The 19,881-nt window shown below is 42.6% G+C and overlaps 1 protein-coding gene and 1 long non-coding RNA gene across 2 annotated transcripts in view; one reads left to right on the forward strand and one right to left on the reverse strand.

The window, feature by feature from the left end:
- The window catches only part of LRMDA (leucine rich melanocyte differentiation associated), a 1,023,158-nt gene that overhangs the window by 496,729 nt on the left and 506,548 nt on the right, over positions 1–19,881 (reverse strand). The gene's annotated exons all lie outside the window — the stretch shown is intronic.
- Positions 2,998–11,318, forward strand: LOC132685635 (uncharacterized). The gene is made up of 3 exons (XR_009613235.3): positions 2,998–3,273; positions 4,109–4,230; positions 11,185–11,318. It is a non-coding gene; the product is annotated as an uncharacterized LOC132685635 (long non-coding RNA).

Here is a 19,881-nt window from a genome sequence, read left to right on the forward strand (position 1 = left end):
AGCTGCTTCTAAATGAAACACGTATAACCTGAATCCAATTAATGAAAGGATCCGGCAATCCTCACCAATGCTAATGCTGAATGAATCTTTAAACCTTGCTCATTCACCAGCTCCGTGTTTCACCATAGTTCAAAATCTCAAGAGCACAAGCTAATTCCTGAATGAAGGAAATTATGACTCAGCATTTCTTTTCAAATGTCTGGCAACTTGGCCTTTCCCGTGGGGCTGGGGTGTGTACTTCTCCCTTCCTGTACTTCTGGTACTTCTGCAAAGCGTGGACAAGTCTGCAAACAATGTGGCCCAAACTGATTTTCTTCCCAGGTGCCTAGAGAGAGCAGGGATTGTCACTGATGTGCACACACAGAGCCACCTGGAAAGGCTTTTAAGTGGAGCCAGTGACAGGGTGGGGTGAAGGTGTTCCATTTTTTTTTTTAATATTTATTCATTTTTGAGAGAGAGAGAGCCTGAGCAAGGGAGGGGCAGAAAGCGGGGGCAGGGGGCATGGAACAGAGGACCCAAAGGGGGCTCTGTGCTGACAGCAGAGAGCCCAATGCAGGGCTTAAACTCACGAACCATGAGAACATGACCTGAGCCAAAGTTGGATGCTCAAGTGACTGAGCCACCCAGGTGCCCCAAGTATACCAGTAATGGTAGTCACTAAACTAAACCAGGACTCAAACCCGGTCACCCATAACACCTTCACGACTTTTGCTATGTGTACATGCCACTGCTATTTGTATTCACTTCTTTTTGTTTTAAATCTTCAAATTGGTGGTTCTCACTGCCTGGGGCCAATCACACTCCCCAAAGGATATCTGACAATGTATGGAGACATTTTTTGACTGTCACAACTTGGAAGGAGGCAGTGCTACTGGCTTCTGGTGGACAGAGGCCAAGGCTGCTCGAAATATCTTACAATACACAGAATGCACCCCACCCCCAAACAAAAGAATTATCTGGCTCAAAATATCCATTAGTGCCATTACTCTAAGTGACTAATTATCCCTTACATTTATTTTAAAAGGGAATTCTATTTAAGTATCATAAAGGAAAAACCAGGATCACATATCATTAGTGTTCAGAGTCAAAAGAAGAAAGTAATCAGAGAAATAGGCAAAACGAAAACAATATTAAATTTTAGTTAGCAGCCTGCTGAAGGCCTTGAGCCTGAATGCTGCTTAAAAAAAAAAACAAAACACATTCTCTTTATTATGATCAAAAGGACAGAAAGAGAATTGAAAAGGGAGTAGCTTTTCCCTGTGTGATTAATGATGTATCTGTGCACATCCCCAAATCATCTTGGGTACCACAAGCAGAAGGTGATATTGGTAAAGCTAATCTCAGTCCATCTTCTCAGGGCCAAAACACGGGTATTATTGAAGCTGTATACCGATGAGGAAGCCCAAAGAGGCAAAAGCAGTGAGAAGCCAGCATTATTTGCATTATAAATCTCTCAGAAATCTGATTAGGGTGAGATATTTGGCTTAGAGGTGGAGAAACACCACTCAGAGATTCATAGTGGAGGGAAGTCCCTTCCAACATCTGAGACAAGACTGAGTGATGAAAGCCTTTCCAGATGGCTCTGTGTGTACAAATCAAAGAAACTATGGCTGACTGTTTAGGCAATGTTTTATGAACCATACTCAAAACTATGCTAGTGCCTTGAGAAAAGTATTCTATGGTCACATAAGCTAGCTATAATACCTAGTTGAACAAAGTCTGAAGGTTTTCCTATTGTCAAACTTCTCAGAGCCCTTAATGTGATAATGAGCACGGCAGATAAGAATCCCCCTCCCCCAGGGGAAAGGGGAGCAAGAATTCTCAAACTCATCAAGCACATACTTTTATTTATTTTTTCTTGTGGAACACTGAGCCACCTGTCCCCCCTGGTATTCCAGGGAGCACAGTTTGAGTAACTTAGTCGTAATGGAAGAAAATATTTCCTTTTCGCCAAAGGTTATGAGAGTTTCAAGAGACTGAAGCTGTAAAATCATCCATACTTCATAAAGAAAGAAAAAACCACACTGATTTTTAAAACACTGGTGTCTGCTAAATAAAGGTGCTCATAATACATTCACTCCAACTTATCAGTCTCTCTTCTCCGAACTCTCAGACCTCTGGAATGATTGGTTCTAGAAATGATTAATGTGTCCAAACAATCACATTCCTTAATTCCACATCTTAGTGGGTGGGGAGGATACTCTTAATTGCAAGTGCTATCTAGAAAACAACTTGCTCAACTCCTATCTGATGCAAGAGACCTTCTGCCAACATACAGCCTTTGGACACTCAGGCAATGGACAGGTTTGGTTTTCCTTGGCTTCCACCTTCACTCTTCATTATGTCATTAACTCTTTTCAGATCCCCCTTCCAGCTTGGTCACATCTTGCTTTGGAAGGTCTTTGCCTGCCCAGGGTGCATTCACCTTTCTTCTGATAAGAGCCAGGGAATTCCGCACTGTTCAATCCCTGAGCTCTGTGGAATTAACTCCACCCCAGGCTCCAGAAAGACACATAAACTGGCCTGGCCAGTCACATCCCACACTGCTGACAATGGTTCAGGATGGGTATGTGCCCCATTCAGGGATGGTAAGAACCGATTTGGTTTTTTTGAAGAGTCTGGTAAGAGGGAATCTCTCTTTTTCCATTGAGATTGCTGGGAAGATAATGCGGAAGCCCTACGGGGTTAGCAGCCAACTTGCCTCCTTGAAGGGAAAGTCAGAGAGCCACCAAGAGGAAAGTAGCACTGGGAGGTGGGGAAAGAGATCAACTGTGACTGGTATGATTTGGGCTGTGGATCCAGCTGTGCTGAAAGTCATATTTACCCTTGGCCTTTTCAGATATGTGGACTAATAAATTTCTGTTGATGATAATTTAAACTGAGATTCTGGTATGCCTGGCTGGCTTGACTGTTGGAGCATATGACTCTTGATCTCGGGGTTGTGAGTTCAAACCTCACGTTGGGTGTAGAGATTACTTAAATAAACAAACAAAAAATAAAATAACTGAGATTCTGATTAGTAAAACATGCAATATGCTGGATGCCATGGATGACTGGTATTTTTAACAGTTCTGTTTCTCTCCATCTTAAAAACAACTCCGTCCTTTTCCTACTCACTTCCTTTCCCATTTTCCATTTTTCCTCAGATTTTCCCCTCAATCAGAAACAAAATAAATATAAGAAATTTCTGCTATCCGTCCAACATGGTATTTGTTCTTCAAAGACCACTGTCAAACCTCTCCCCATCTCAGAGGACAAGGAGTTCAGCCACAGGTAACTGCTTCCACACATGACATATTCAGGCTTTTCTTACAAATAACTAGAAAACAATCTTCATTCTCACTATTATATCAGGGTTCTTGGGCTTTGGACTTGAAGACCTAAACATTTAATATTATGACTTGAGATTCATTAAGAATGATGTTTGGGCAGAGGGTGAGGAAGAACATACCACCCTCTCTGTTCTTGAGCCCATTCCTCTTAAACTCAGGGCTTGGAAAAGCAAAATGTGACCACTCCTGCTGACACTCTGTTTCCAAATGTAAAACTCACCCCCAGGAATTGAAACTCTCAGCCTTCCTTTGGCATGCCACGTGAGCCCTTTGCCTGGCTGCAGACATGTCCTCATAGGGTCGATGCATTCCCTTGATCCCCCAAACAGGGACACGGACAAAGGGACAAACACTATACATGTGCTCAGACTGCATGACGGAGGAGTCCTTCCCGCTCCAGGCCCTGTGTGTGGGACAGGTGCCCTTGGACCGTGACCAGCCACATGGCTACTTCTCTTGGCAGGCCTGGCAGGCCTTCCCCAACCCTGCTGGGAGGACATGAGGCAGAGCAGTTGACAGCTCTGTGGCCTTGACTCTTCCTTCCCGCTCCACAGACCAGGCCACAGCTTGGGAAGCTCAACCAAGGCCTGTGCTCTTGCCTATTTCTCCTCCTCGAGCTGCCAGCTTGATCTCATTCCTGCAGAGCACAGACCCCCCACCCCCCACCCCGCCAGAAAATCCAGACAGCCAACCCTCACAGGACCAGAGCAGCTCTCTCTAGTAGTGAGCACTTCTCCAGCCACACGGCCAGCACTTACTGTCCTGTTGCTACACAGGGATGAGCTCAGCAAGAACCCAGCTAAGTCATCAAGCTGTTGAAGGAAAGGCCTGCCACTTCATCCATCCAGACATTGACATTCTCGTGTGACCTCATGGAGCACGGTCAGAGCTCAACAAGGTACAGCTCACTCCCCCTGCCCCAGCCCTGCCTGCCTGCTCCCTGCATGAGCAGCAGCATGGGAGGCAGAGAAAATGCAGGGAAAATAGAGAGGCTTTTGGTATATGTATGCATGCATGTGTATACATGCACATACACATGTGTAAACACAATACTACACATCTAACACACAGGTACACACATATACATGCTACATTTAAAATATGTAATTTCTAAATATAAATGAGAGCTACTTCAGGAAAATTAATGCTTTGGGGATACACACATACACTACGTTTCCATAATGATTAAACAAATGAATATAAATTATGTTTTTTAAATCCAACTGCACTTAAGCATTCTTTTATAATTTTATTACATTTAAAGGATCGCTAATATGGGGCTATAAAATTTCAAAAGCTAGCCTGGCAGTATGCTCTGCAGTAAGTGTTTCTAAAACTCGTCCTCTGACCAGAGAAGAATGGATAGGACTTGGAGGGGGCAGGTGATTTAACCTCAAGTTCAGCTATAGACCAAGGACAAAGAGTAGAATCCCTTGAGAAGATTCCTGTGTTCTGGGGAAGAGAAGCAGCAGAGACTTGGAGGTTGGGCCTTGAATGGACTGGTGACAAAGTGGCACAGCCATGCAAGGCAGTGGAAGTGCCATGAAAAATGCAATGTACGTGCCTAGATCCCTTTCTCCAATCCAATCTGAAGCAGGCAGAGGAATTAGCCTTCTGCCTGGGTAGGGAGTAGTAGGCCCTCTATTCTTCTTCTGGGACCTCTCTCCTCCCTCACCCCAAACTAGGGGCCAGACCCCAGCTGCCACACGTGCCACCTATGACCAGCACTGGGTAGCCCTGTTGTGAGTGGAAGGCTGCCATGAGTGAGGCATGAACACAAGAGAAGTTACTTCTCATCAGGAAATATTTTTAGTTTCTTGCTCCCGAAATTGGATGGCAGGCCACATGGAGAAGTTAAGAGTTCTGCATTTAGCAGCAAGATTCCTGTTCTCTGCCAGATGGGACACATGAATGTGACAGGCAATGCCCGCCAAAGTTCTCTTTGGGAAAGGTCATGCACTAGACAAGTACTTCTTAACCCCATGTCCATATCCTAACAATGGAACTAAAATGCATCAGAAGAGAATTCATATACCTTAGAGGGCAAGAATATCTTTTTACTGTCTCCCAAACCTCCCACTTTTCATCCTATCGTAATGGATTCCACCAACTCTGCCCTATGGACAGTTCAGCCTGATCCTCCACTCCTGTAATTGTCCATGAAAAATTCAGAATTCTACTCAGTAAATAAAACACAAGACCTAAAACACAAAGAGTTCCATTTTATTGAGCACTGGCTATGTGACAGTGCCTACACCAAATGATCCCAACCTATGAAGTAGGTACTATTTTAGAGCCCTTTTATAAAAAGTCAAGGAATCCAGGGTGGGAAAGGTGAGGTAACATGCCCAAGGGCATCCAGAGGCAAGTAGTAGAGCTCTTGTGTATGTGTTCTACTATTTCCCAGGATACCAACAATTCAGAGCGGGCTCAAGACAAAACAAAATCCAAATACTTTTCTGTAAAATTTATCTGATACAAGGGAGTCCAGCTGCTGATAGCATTCTTTCTCCAATACTTTAGGATATGAGTTCTCTGTCAATAGCAGAGGGGAGAAAGCAGAATGGCTGCCAAGGGGGAAGAAAAGCAATGAACTAATCTAATTTATACTGCACACCACCAAGCATTCAATATTAACATATCACAAATTTAGGGAATGGCCCATGCCCTCCAGGTGTTTATAGTTTAACTGTATACACAAGTACAAATTAACATACATGAAATGAAATACTGGGAAAATCATGCTCAAGTATGTGGCACACACCCTACCTGTTTCTGAAGTCCCCTGCTTATCAGCAGAGTGAAATGTTGAGGATGGCTTTGAATCAAGGAATGTCCAGGGTTCAAATCCCAGCTGTTCCAACTACTAGCTATGTGATCTTGGGCAAGTTTGTTAACCTCTCTGAGCCTCTGTCTTCTCTACTGAAAATGAGCATTGTATCACCTACCCAACATGATTGCCAGAAGACAACTGAATAATATTAGTAAAATATTTAGGCTGGTGTCTAGAGTGTGTCAAGAGCTCATGATAAGTGGTATCACGATCATCATCAAAACTGCCACTAACTCAGAGAACACCAGCCACCTCAAAATGAATCACTTCGTGTTCAGAAAGGACAGAAAGCCACACAGCAAGGCAGTGAATTAGAGACCAAGAAAGAGGTTCTGAGTTCATGAGTCTGATATTTTAATTTGGTTCAATTCTACTACAGCTACAGCTTATCACTGGCACACACTGGATGATCTAAATGCTTTCACATGGGGGCGCCTGGGTGGCTCAGTCGGTTAAGCGTCCGACTTTGGCTCAGGTCATCATCTCACAGTTTGTGAGTTCAAGCCCCGCATCAGGTTCTGTGCTGACAGCTCAGAACCTGGAGTCTGCTTCAGATTCTCTCATTCTCTCTCTGCCCCTCCCCCACTTGTTCTCTGTCTCTCTCTGTCTCCCAAAAATAAATAAATGTAAAAAAAATTTTTTTTTTAAATGCTTTCACATGGTGAAAACTGGTCTGGGAGTAGTGATGGCTTGATTTCCACATTCCCCACATCTAGGATTGTTCACCACCACCACCACCACCACCACCCCCCCCCACCAGCAAACTCTTCCCTGTTTTCAGGTGAAAGCCAACTTGCAAAGGAGGCAGTGTGGCCCAGCAAAAAGAGCACAGGATGCCTTCAGGCCCTGTCTGCATTTAAATCCCTGTGGGCTGTATAACCTTGAGACAGATATTTACCCTTTCTGAATCTATAAATCAGAGAGACAAATACCTTCCTTGCAAGGCTCCTGGAAAGACTGAAAGATAATGTATGCAAGGGGCCTATTTAGGTACCTGTCACATAGTAGGTTACGGTTCAATAATGGAAAATGCTAGAATTATGCCTCTGCCTAGATCAATATGGCCGCTCTCCTTTTCTGTGCTGAATGACTGATATAAGGCAAGACCTCAAATTCTATATAAGGATATCTCAGGAGCTTCCAGTGCCTACTCCTTTTTGAAGACATCTGTCAAAATCCAGTTCAAAGCCACACCTTGATGAGTCCTAAGTAACTATTCCCAGATGGATCGTAACTGAGCACCTAAAGTCACTGAGGATGGAATCACCTACAGCTTACTTCACAGCATCCGGTTGTGGAAGATGCTTCTTCTCCATGAACTGAAACAACTAACTCAGGGCCCAAGCCCAAGAGCTGTGGAAATGTGGTCACTCATGCTAAGTGACAAATCCACACAACCCTCACAACTCAACAGTGACCTAGTTGATGAGGGCTCTAAGGACCTAGAGGAAATGAACCCCTGCAGGGCAATGCAGGGACTTAGAATAGTAAACCCTATCACCTGCAAGGTGCTCCAGGAGATAAAAGTAGAGGTGAATCACCCCCTGGCGAGTGAAAGAAGAGGACAATCTGCTCAAAACTCACTCAGCCTATCAGGAATGTCCCAATAAATCGCGATCCACGCTGAAGATATTCTGTTTGTAGAGAGTCTTCAGTAATGTTAATGACACTCTAATGAGAAAGAGAGATCCACTCACTAATCCCCACAGGGGGCTGATATTGACTGGCCTAAGGGTGCTGAGTGTTTGGAAGATTTAATAAGTTATCTGTAGCAAAAAGAGTGCACATACATAAGAAGAGAAGCAGTGAAGGGTAACTTCATTAACATCATTTTGTGTAAGGCAGATTCATGCTCCAAACCTTTACCTATGTGTGCCAGCCACAACCTTGTATGTGTGAGAGAAACACTGGGCAAGATTTATCTTTTTGTTGCATCCTATTTCTTCCTTCCTAAAAGTCTAAAGAACCTAAGAATAATATTGTCTAGTCAAAGCCAAAGAAACCATTCTAGTAGAAGAGTAACTACAGTATCTGACAACACAGCAATATTATCTGTTATTTGAATAAAGGAAGCTGAAAAGAGAAAAAGACTTTGCTGACAAGAAGACTGATACAAGAACCAGGTGTACTCAGGGTTATTCCCCAGAGTCTTCACAGTCCTTGGCACAAAGAGTTCAATAAATGCTACAGAAGAATGAATGATACAATCCAGAAAAACAGATATTGCCAGATGAATGAACTTCAGTGATCAAACACCAAACACCCACCCACCCACCCACACACACACGACCTGCTGAGATCAGAAACTATTTTGTTCAACAAGTGAAAGCAAAATAATCGCAACAGATTCCTAAATTAAGATTCCAAACATTGAATCGCTTTAATAAAGAGACAATTTATATAACTTACAACTCTGGAATATTTACGACTACCCATGAATATCCTTGAGGCTCCTGATGAGAACATGAAGGTCAGCTGCCAACTTTTGGGAACTCATAGTTTCAAACACGCTAGGGAGGGTTAGAGAATACAAGGATCGCCTTGAATCCTTGTTACCAATGGGTTAATATTAGAAACAGTATTGACTGGTTTCCTACTGGTTGCTAAGCAACATTGTTTCCTTCCCCCAATGGTCTGAGAGAGAGGATAAAAAAAAAAAGGGCAGAAAATGAGAAATGTTGGAAAAATAGAAAGTGAAATTCAATGGATCATAAGGTGCAATTTGTAGGAAGAGTAAAAGAGCAAATAATTCTTACCGGATGTACTAAGACATCAGGTGCTTTATGACATCACAAGAGTAACACATTGAGCCTCCAGCTCAAAGACAGAGAGGAGAGTAGAAGATGAATGTCCCCCATCCCAGCACTGTGCTATTCATGTTCAGTTCACGCTTAACCGGAAACACACAGCGTCCATGGGTGACAGCAAGCTGACCTGTGTGACAGACCATTATAGCCCACACAAACAAACAAATCTATCAAACCCAAAAAGCTCAACCAAACTCTACCCATTGTAACTCATTGTCCCATTCCTTAAGGGGGCCTTTTGTTCCCTTCACATCTGAAAGGCCTCTAGTAAGTGATACAGATACTCAACAATATTGACTGAATGCTCACCATGTGCCAAGCACCAGGCTAGGACTTGGGAGGTCTGGGTTCTGGGGGTGGGTAGTGATAGAGCCCTTGCCCTTGACTCAACAGCATATTTGGTCTTCTTTGTTCACCATCTCGGTGTTCCATTTTTGTCAGGACTCTATGATAGAGTAATAGAAAAGTCACAAAGAATGACTTAGGAGTTGTTAGACCAAGCCCCCCTTGGTCAACTGCAGGACAAGCCTATGAGGCTGCTAAACTTCTTCCTGCCTAAGATTTCTAGGCCTATTCCAAAATGAATTACTCAGAGAAACAGCATATTAGTCCATTAATGTCCATTTTCACAAATCCGTTCATTAAACTAGATGCTGTCATCTGTGTCCTGCAGGAACATGGACCCTGGACAGGCCAGTTTTGACACTGCATAAAGGCTTAGGAAATAGACAGCATGTGCACAAGCTGGTAACTAGAGCATGGAAGGGAAATGGGAAGGAAGAGGAATCAGAGGGTCCTGGAGGCAAGGTAGGAATAAAGGAGTTCCAGACAACTGAAAGGCAAGAGAGAGGCCCCAAAGAGAGATGGAGCAAAGATTTTTTTTTTTTTTTTATAAGCAGGGATTTTGAAGCTGGTCCCATGATGACACGGAATGTTCAGCAATTTCCTGAACATGTCCCACACTAAGTTTCTCCATCTATAGAACAGAAAGAACACTTAGCTTGTCGTGTTGGGGGAATCCAAAGTGCTGTCTTTAAAGCAAACCCCATGGTACCCAGTACACAGTAAATGCTCAATAAACTCTAGTCAATGTTATTATCATATATGGAACCACTTTAAACTATAAAACACTAGTTTTAACTGTTAATACAACTATTATTTATAGCTCTGCCTAAGATTGGTCCTGGTCAACCACCAAACTCATTCTTCTAAGCCAGTGTTTCCCTACTTTTAGGCAGGTATGCAGCACCCTCATAACTGCTCCTCCATCCAAGGGCTGTCTTTCGTAATTAATAATAATACTAGTAAAAACAACAATAATCGTAACAGCAGCAGCAGCAGCAACAATAACAATGATAAATGTTTACAGAGAATTTACCACATGCCTGGCACTATTCTAAGAGCTTTTAAGTACTAATTTCTTTGATTTTTAAGGCAACTTTAGCAAGTAGGTACTAGTATTAATGCCATTTCACAGACAAGTAAACTGTGGCACGGAAAGGTAAAGGTCATTTGGCCAATAAGCAGCAGAGCACAAATTGCAATTCAGACAGTCTGGCCCCCGTGTCCACACTTAACCACCATGCATTCTCCCCGCTCATTCTCGCTATGCCTGCATTTACTTAATTTTGTAAAACCTTGAGTCACTTCAATTTTAAAATATCTTCTACTACTCTATGATACCTATGAAATCCTGGGTTTTATATTCTAGTTATAATTTAGCTGATATAAAAATAATTATAAGATTAGTTTATAATTCCCATTTACTATCTAAAATTATCAATGAAACAGACTTTAGACAAATATTGCTGGGGGCACCTCAATGGCTCAGTTAAGCATCTGACTCTTGGTTTCGGCTCAGGTTATGGCTCAGTTAAGCATCTGACTCTTGGTTTCGGCTCAGGTTATGATCTCTAGTCCCACACTAGGCGGAGCCTACTTGGGATTCTCTCCCTCTCTCTCTGTCGCTCTCCCACTCACTCTGTCTCTCTCTCAAAAGTAAACTTAAAAAAAAATACTGCTCTATGTACCTGGGAATTCCTTCTAACACAACAACCTTAATTCCTTCTAAGCCACAACAACCATGGACCAATAATAACAATTCATCTGCCCTTGCTATTTCAACACCCTCTCCATACCCCCTTCTATATAACAGAGCCACTTTTTATCTGGCATAGGGCCGCCAAAATGAAAGAGTCTATTTTCTTTTCAGCTACCTGTGACTCTGCGATTAAGTTCTGGCCAATGCGATGTAGGGGGATGTGTCAGGTCGGACATCATGGAAGTTTCCTTAAAAGAAAACCATTTCATTCTCTGTCCCTCCCCCCTTCCGGCTTCTTGGAATGAGACATGATGGCAAGAGTACAAGCCATATCTGGAATCATAAGAAAATAGGCTAAGAATGATAGAGCTCAAGGGGAAGACACCAGGGCTCCTCATGACATCATGAAACTAGCACATCAACCCTTTACTACCTACCCCCACGTTTCTTCCATGCGAGAAAGAAAGCTCCATAATGTTAAGCTACATAAGGTGAGTCGTTCTCTTACATTCTCATTCTAATGAATACAGCACCGATCTCTTACTCTAGCAGTTCACCTACCACCTCAACCAAGGTACAACCAGAAAAACTCTACCCAGAGCATCTGTCCCCTAAGTACTCAGGAACCAAACAGGGCCTGAAACAATAGGTACTGCCATTTATGTGTTCATTTACGAACCACTGCTCCAAATGTTTTATATACAATATTCTATTTCAATCTCCCAACAAACCTACATGATGGGGACTATTATAACCTCACTTATACAAATGAAGACACTGAGGCACAGAAAAGGATTAAGTACCATGCCTGAAGTCACGCAATTAATATGCGGTAGAGCCAGAACTCAGACCCAACAGTGTGACTCCAAAGGATAAGTTCTCAACCCTGCTGCTCTCTCATGGAACCAAAGGGACATCAGACACTGGACTCTCAGAGGAGCTGGCTTCTTAGTGGCTCAAACAGCTTCCCCATCACAGACCCTTAGCCAACTGCCCTCAAGGCCAAAATGACTTTGGCCTCTCCAGAAATCATCAGAAGGCCCCAACAGCCCTTCTTGTCATCATACTAACACCATATCTTAAGTAAAACCAAATACAAATCTGATGCCTAAGCATAAATGTCTGCCTTATTTTGTAGGTCAAAGCAACATTCAAAATATATTCAAAAGGAATACCCAGAAAATCTCTGTCTCAATCCCCCTCACGAATTCCATTCAGCTACTTAGATGCCCTGGACAGAGTAGGGCATGCACCAGCCCCCCTCCCCGACGGCCATCATGGGGTTAATTTGTATTTTCAAGGCCTGGCACATGTTCAGTCAAAAACCTGGCCGAGTGCCTGTTGTTTACTGAAGCTGGGGAAGAAGCATCTGCAACATTACGAAAAGCATATTGTAAAAGGCAACACATGCAAATTAAACCTCTTGAGCTATGAGTAAATTGCTGGGAAAATTTATAACTCATTTAATAAAACTTGAAGTAAATACATAGCCTGGCTCCCGGGGAAAACAAAATATTTCCCACAATTCTCTCATCTTAAAAAAAAAAAAAAAAAAAAAAAAAAAAAAGGACCATTGAGCCAGACGGCTCTATCAAGTATAAAGTATAAATAGCAGCTTCCGTAGTAAGCAAAACCCACTTGGCATTGTGGGGTATTTATTACCCACATGGGTGGTGCCGCAGCCTCTGCTCTGATGTATTTGACGATGTCCAGGCTCAGAACATTTCTACAATAATCCAGGATTATTGGCTCTAGTGGGCATCTTCTATTTATCAATTCATTCCACAAGTATTTATGATCTACCTGAGATCCACTGTGATGTGGTGACTGAGAACAAAGGCTCGGAAGCCTGGCTGCCTGCTTTTGAATCCAGCCTCTGCCACTTACTCATTGTGTGACTTTGTGCTGTGGTGTAAACTCTCTGTGTCTCAGTCTCCTCGCCTGTAAAATACGAATTATATGAATACCCACACCCTGAGGTCACTGTGAAAACTGATTAGGTGAATACACGTAAAGTGCTTAGAACAATGACTGGCAAATAGTAATCCCTTATTAAATATCAACTACTTATTATTTATTAGCTGGCATTATGGGCCAAGCAGTCTGGGAGGTGGAGAGAATCCAGGATCAAACAAGGCAGATGATGGCCTCTCTCATGGAGCTTATATTCTACTGGGGGGAAATAGATATTACACATGCAGACAAATGAATAAAAAGATAGTAATGGTGCTCTAACGAAAACAAGACAGAGTAAGGGAATATAATGCAAGCTCCAGGTAGGAGTGAGGACTATTTCAGTTATACTTATCAAAGAAAGTCTCTGTGAGGAGGTGACATTGGAGCTGAGACCTGAATGATAAGAAGGAACTCACGAAACCAAGAATGTTCTAATGTTCTACAAAAAACTAATAACTTGTTAAGGATTCCAAGACAAAAAAAAAAAAAAAAAGTTTGCTGTCCTTGAGTGACAGTCCAAGGTCAGCAGGGGGCTAGTGTGTCCAGAATGGGAAAAGGCCCACAAAACAGGGTGGGCAAGGTTGACAGGATCAGATCACACCAAGCCTCATAGGCCATGGAAGGACTCTGGATTTTATACCAAGTACAAATGGTTTTTGGAGGGATTGAATAGAAGAGTGGCATGATCTAATTCGCAATTTAAAAGCCTGCTCTAGCTGCCATATGGCAAATGAATTACAGGGAGGCAAGAAGGGAAGGGACAGAGCAGAAAGGAAGCTACTGTGGTTTTTCCAGCAAGATATGATGGTGGCTTGATCCAGGGTGGTGGTAGTGGAGACTCAGGAAATATTTTAGGAGTAGAGCTGACAGGACTTTGATGGATAGATGTGGGCTGACAGAAAGAAAGAAATAAAAAATGACTCCCAGTTTGGGGACGTCTGGTTTATTCATTAGCTTGTGATGAATATTGTAGGATACTAAGCAGACACGGCTTCTATTTCTAAGAGCACTTTAAAGATAGTTGGTCAGAGAAGCCTAATATCCATGAAATTGAACAAAGAGAAAAATGTGATAGAAGTGCTTAAGTGCATGGTTTAGAGTCCAGGCTTCAAAGAAAAGGAAAGTACAGGCATTTTCATGGAAGGTCACAAAAATAGGGCACCCCATCTGGCCTTGAAGAATGCAGTCATTGGCATTCCATGAAGAGAGAGTCACGTGAGCATACATGTTGGGGATCAAAGTCCAACATGGTCCATTCCAAAGATGACAAATCAGTCAACATTCTAAAGATGACAAACCAGTCGACATAAATAGTAGCTTCCATCCAGTTAACTACCAATTCACTGAAAAATTTCTTAGAATCCTGGTTCTGAAGGGACAGTGACAGAGAGGTAGTGACCTCACTGTTATTTGGTCACTCCTGTTTCAATCTTTCAGGAAAGGATTATGAAGTCCCACTGACAATGTAGACATATTCAGGCAAGTGGGGCAGTGGCTTAAAGCCAGGGCTTTCAGACAAACAAATCCCAGATTGAACACTCATTGGCCAAAATGACCCTGGACAAGTTCCGTAACATCATCTTGGTCTCAATGTCTATGTAAATAGATTAATAATGGTATCTACCATATAGAATTAAGGAAAATAACATTCCTATGGGACTTAGCACAATGCCTAACAAGATATAAAAGTTCTCAGTAATTTTTATTTAAAGAAATGATGGTTCCTTCCTTACTATCCTGTAGATCTTATATTATAGCTTGTATATACCTGATGGCTATTGCCCATTTAAGCATCTCTTTTCCTCACTAGTTTGTAAAGTATACAAGGGAACTGTTTGGGGGTGGCTTGTCTTTACTACCCATGGCTAACATGGTGCCTAGCATTAACAATAATAATACTGTAGTTATTATTATTTATGGCAGACAGTATTTACTGAACCCACACTATATTCAAAGCATGGCACCAAGTACTTTTCAGGTGTTAAATCATAGGAAGGGAATAGGATGGTGGTAGGAGCATGTAATAGTTCGTTTGGAATCTCTGCCCCATTGTTTACCAACTGTCTGACCTTTATCAAATGACTTAAGCTCCCCATAATTCAGTGTCTTCATCTACAACATGGGCAAAAAGCAGTACTAACCTCACTACGCTGCTGTGAAGATTAAATAAATTAATAAACATGAAGCTCTTCGAACAGGCCTGGCTCTTAGCAGAGGTTATAAAACTGTTAACTCTAGTCATAATTATCAATCACAACAATCCTATGAGTCATGTACTGCTGTCACCCCCATTTTACAGACAAAGAAACAAAGGCATAGAGAAGTTAATCAACCTCCTCATGGGAACACATTTACTAAGAGGCAGAGACAGGATTTACACTCAAGCAATCTATCTGTAGAATCGAGACATCTAACACCTAAGGTTTGGAGGAATAAATGAGCATCACACTTCATTGTGTGGCTCATCACCTGAAAGCTCTGGGCTTGAACACGAATGCAATATGGGCAGGAGCATGCTGGGCAAGGTGTGTTATCAGCCTCCCCTCCACAGCAGTCCCAGGGAACAGTTCAGTGGGATACAGAACATGCTCATGAATGAGGAAGATGCTGCGTCTTCAAGAGAAATTAATAGAAGACATAAGAAGAAAACTGGGAGCAATGGGGTATATCACAGATAAAAGAAGATGCAAAACTGATGACCCTAACAATGAAAAGTTTGTTGCCCATAATCCTGACAACATCTACAAGGCAACCACTGAGACTGCCCAAACCACATGCCAAGCCCTGGCAGAACAGCTCAGAACCAGTAGGTAAATTAAGGCTCTACCATATGACCTAAATCAAATACACATTACTACATATTTTGGGGCCTCCTTTGTAGATACTCTAAATCCAGGTTGATTTCATCTAAAGAACCCTTCCTTCCAGATGCAGGTGGCCTTTCTATCCCACCCCTTGGGGCAGCTTTGACAACCCCAGACTCGTGGTGCTGCAATTGCTTATCTTCTTAATCCAGGTGCCTTCATGCTTCAGAAGACAAGGGCACAGGCCTCACTTGTCTTGCAGGTCATTATAATTGTCGTGTTTCCTTTCACCATGGAAAACAGACAGTTGTGGCATATGAGAACTGCATATGGCTTAAGGCACTGGGGCAACAGTTCGCACAGACCTGAGCATGAATCCCAGCTCTATCACTCATTTGTTGCGTGGCCTTCAGCAAGTTACCCAAGTTATTTAATGGAGCTGAGCCTCAGATGCCTCATCACTACAATGGGATGACAAATAGTACCTACCACAGGGCTGCTGGAAAATGAATGGGATAATGGACGTAAAACACGGTGCCTGGAATAGAAGCACTCATAAAAGTTAGGAGCCAATGCTATGGTTGTTGTGGAAGAGTTTTGTTCCTGAAAGGAATTACTGCCAATGTAGTATTAATTTCCCTAGTGTGGGGAGGGATGAACAGGTATAACATACAGGATTTTTAGGGCAATGAAAATACCCTATATAATACTATAATGATGGATACAGGTCATGATACATGTGTCCAAACCCATAGAAGGTACAATACCAAGAATGAATCCTAATGTAAACTATGGACTTTGGGTAGTTACGATACGTCAGCATAGGTTCATCAGTTGTAACAAACATACCACTCTGCTTTAGGATGTTGATGATGTCAGGGCAGGGGATGTGAAATCTCTGTCCCTTCCTCTTAATTTTGTTGTGAACCTGCAAGTGTTTAAATGAATGAATGAAGAAATAAAATTTCCCCAGGGTAACACAGGTCAGAGAAACTCAACACTCTCACTCAACTGGAATATCTGGAAAATATGCTCAAGGGAGTCTCAGCCCCACCCATTGCATACTGCAGATGGCAGCAGTGGAGATTCAGGGATCCTGGCATAGAGGAACTTTTTAAACTCCTGACAATTCTTCTAAGAATAAAGGCAAGGATGGCTGCTTCTGACACACTGCTCCAGGCCTCTCTCCAATCTCTCCTGGATTTGGACATCACTCAGGCCCATCAGAATCCTGGGACTGTCGTCTGCTGACTGACAACAGAAAGAGAAATTTAGAGGTGTGAGTGAAATGACAGAGCTGTCACGGCTGCCTCTGAAACGACTCTTTTCTTAAAGAAAGGAAAGATAACAGGGGAGAAAAAAAAACCCTCAGACAGCTGCGATACCCTGTCACAGTTGCTGGGAGGTTTTTTCAAAAAAGCTTCAGATGAATTTTAAAAACGAGAAGGGCAAAATACTTATCCAAATTTTAATCTCAGTTCTTACAGGACTAGGATAGAATTTGGGGACAAGTCCCCTCCTTTGCCCCCAGTATAAGAAAATATTGGCTAAATATTTTTATTTGGGGAATGGCAGCATTTTTTTCTCAACCGTTTAAAAAAAATGTGTTAAATTGGGGGAAAAAAAAAAAAAACAAACTCCAAACCCCAGAGTCCACAATCGCCTTCCTTTGACATCAGCTCATGACCAGATCCTAATTCTTAGGTGGACTTCAGTCAACTAATACATATTCGTCACAGAGCTCTCCAGCCCTGACTCCAGTAATCCAACACGTCAAAGTCACATGTCTGACAAACATCCAGAAAACAGCCTGGGTGATATGCCCAAGTCCCAGATCTCACTTCCCCTTCCTTGTCATCCAATATTTCCACCACTGTTAGTTTAAAATGTCTTGTTTCTTTCTTTGACAGCCAAAACATGAAAAACTGACCATTTGGGAGGGTTCTCTTACAAACAAACCACTCTAGGCTGAAACACATAGGCTGACTCTCCACCCAGCATCCCTTTTAGGAACAGAGAAGTCATTGGCCAAGGAGATCATGTTTCAAAGGCTCCCATTTTTCTCAGTTTTCTGAGAGCCCTAACTTTATAATAACCATGAGAAGAAACAGATTCCCAGTCTCACCCACAGGTCAAGCACAGCCCAGAAAGGAATGCCTTTATTAAGATAATGCCTTGGAAAAACCAATAATTCTAATAGCAACTAAAAGAACAGGTCATAATAGATGGAAGGAAATTGCAGTTTGAGTATTTTTCCAAGAGTCCAGGAGGGCTGAGCAGAAAAGAATAAGAAACCCCATCCTTGCTTGTAAAACACTCCAGGAGAACCACAAACCTACCCTGAACTGCTGATTGATGTAACACTTGGATTAGAAATACACCGCATGAAATACAATTTCCAGAGAGGAAAAGGAAGTCCTTGATGAGCCTGGTGAAAAAGTGATGAAAGCTTCACTCAAGCCTTCCACTTTAGTATCAGATTGTGGGAAACTTTCATTGAAACAACCCAACTGAGTCCATTAGCCATCCATCCACAAGCACTACATAAACCCTTAACACCTCAGCTAGGAGAATGCCCCATAATCACCCTGCTTTCCTGCCAGGAGGAGAGGGAAAGGAAAGCAGCAGTGGGGAGGCTGACTAAAGCCACCCCAAGACGCCATTCTTCTTTGATGGGGAGAGAAAGGGAGGAAGAAAATATCCAAAGAAAAGAGGAGACCGTCACTTTCTTCTCTTCACCAGCATCATCACAGTATTGACTTGGGGGCCAGTGAGAAACCATCCACTGTGAAAAAGAGAAATGAAGATATTCTTTTACCAAGCGTAAAATGACTGGGTCCTGGTTTTGGCTTTTATGATCTGTGTGATTTTAGGCACATTGTTCACCCCCTCGGGGCCTCAGGTCTAGACCCGGGACAGTAACTACAGCCTTTCCTATCTTTAAGGGTTATTCAGAATTTTCAATAAAACAATGTCAATGAAAATGCTTTTAAAATTTTAAAACCGTGAACAAATAAGGCATCATTACTATTTTAGATACTACACAAGCTGTGACTCAAGTGTTTCTTGTGCTCGTCAGCCTGCCAAGAGCTGTGATTAGGACTGACAGGAATAAGAAGATGTAGGTATAAGGGACATGGTTTTCTATGCCCATCTCCCTGTTCATCTCTAACTCCTTCCTAATCTCTTCATCAAGTACCCTAGCTTTGTCCTGACTTGTGGTCCCCAGGGGTGCCCAACAGAAGAAGAGAAGAGCTCAGGGACTAGAATAAAACCCCATAAGCTGTACATGCTACAAAGTACCATGATGCCTACTGGACCCCAAGAATGAAAAGCCCAGGCTACAGAGAGGAGAATATGGAAGTGGTTTTCAAAAATTTTGGAGTACTAGCACTTCTTTTCCCAAAACGAATCTTTTGTTGAAGTCTAGTGATAAGCAGATCAAGGTGGAAGAGCTGGGCCTGAAGTGGAGGTGAAGGCTCACAGCCCACATCTCAGATTTCCCTCATCTGTGAGGTAGACAAAAGAAAAGTCTGGAAAGCCATGAATATTTCATCTCTTCGTTGCATAGGTGGGGAGACTGGAGCCTACACAAGAGAAGAAACTGGGCAAGGTCCCAAAGCTAGTTCTTGGCCAGGCCAGATCTCATGTAATCAAGCCCATGCCTTTTCCACAGACCACATTACCCCCCAATGGGGTACAGGAAAGTCTGTGTTTGACTAGAGAGCTGGCAACACAAATATCCAGAGAGAGATCCATGTAGGTCTCACAGAAAGAATACATGTGTCTTGGGGTCATCAAATGGCTAAGGTCAAACTGGCCACACAGTGAAGGCTGATCTTGTCATTCAACCTGAATTTCACTGTAGCATGCACAGCCTTTGAGGTCTATCTGAGACAACTCCATTTGTATAGAGTCCATTACAAACACAATAGATAGGCCAAGTATCCTCTAGGATGTAAGCATTGGAGCAAGGTTTTAGCATACAGGAGGCACCCCAGTCCACTACCATCCCCAACATGCAAGCTAACTTTTTCAAAGCATTTCATTTAAAAGGTGTGCCTAGGGAGTCAGAGTTTAAGTTCCTCTAGAAAAGTATTACTGCTGA

Source organism: Panthera onca, chromosome D2, assembly GCF_046562875.1.
Source record: "Panthera onca isolate mPanOnc1 chromosome D2, mPanOnc1 haplotype 2, whole genome shotgun sequence".
Classification (NCBI taxonomy): Eukaryota; Metazoa; Chordata; class Mammalia; order Carnivora; family Felidae; genus Panthera; species Panthera onca.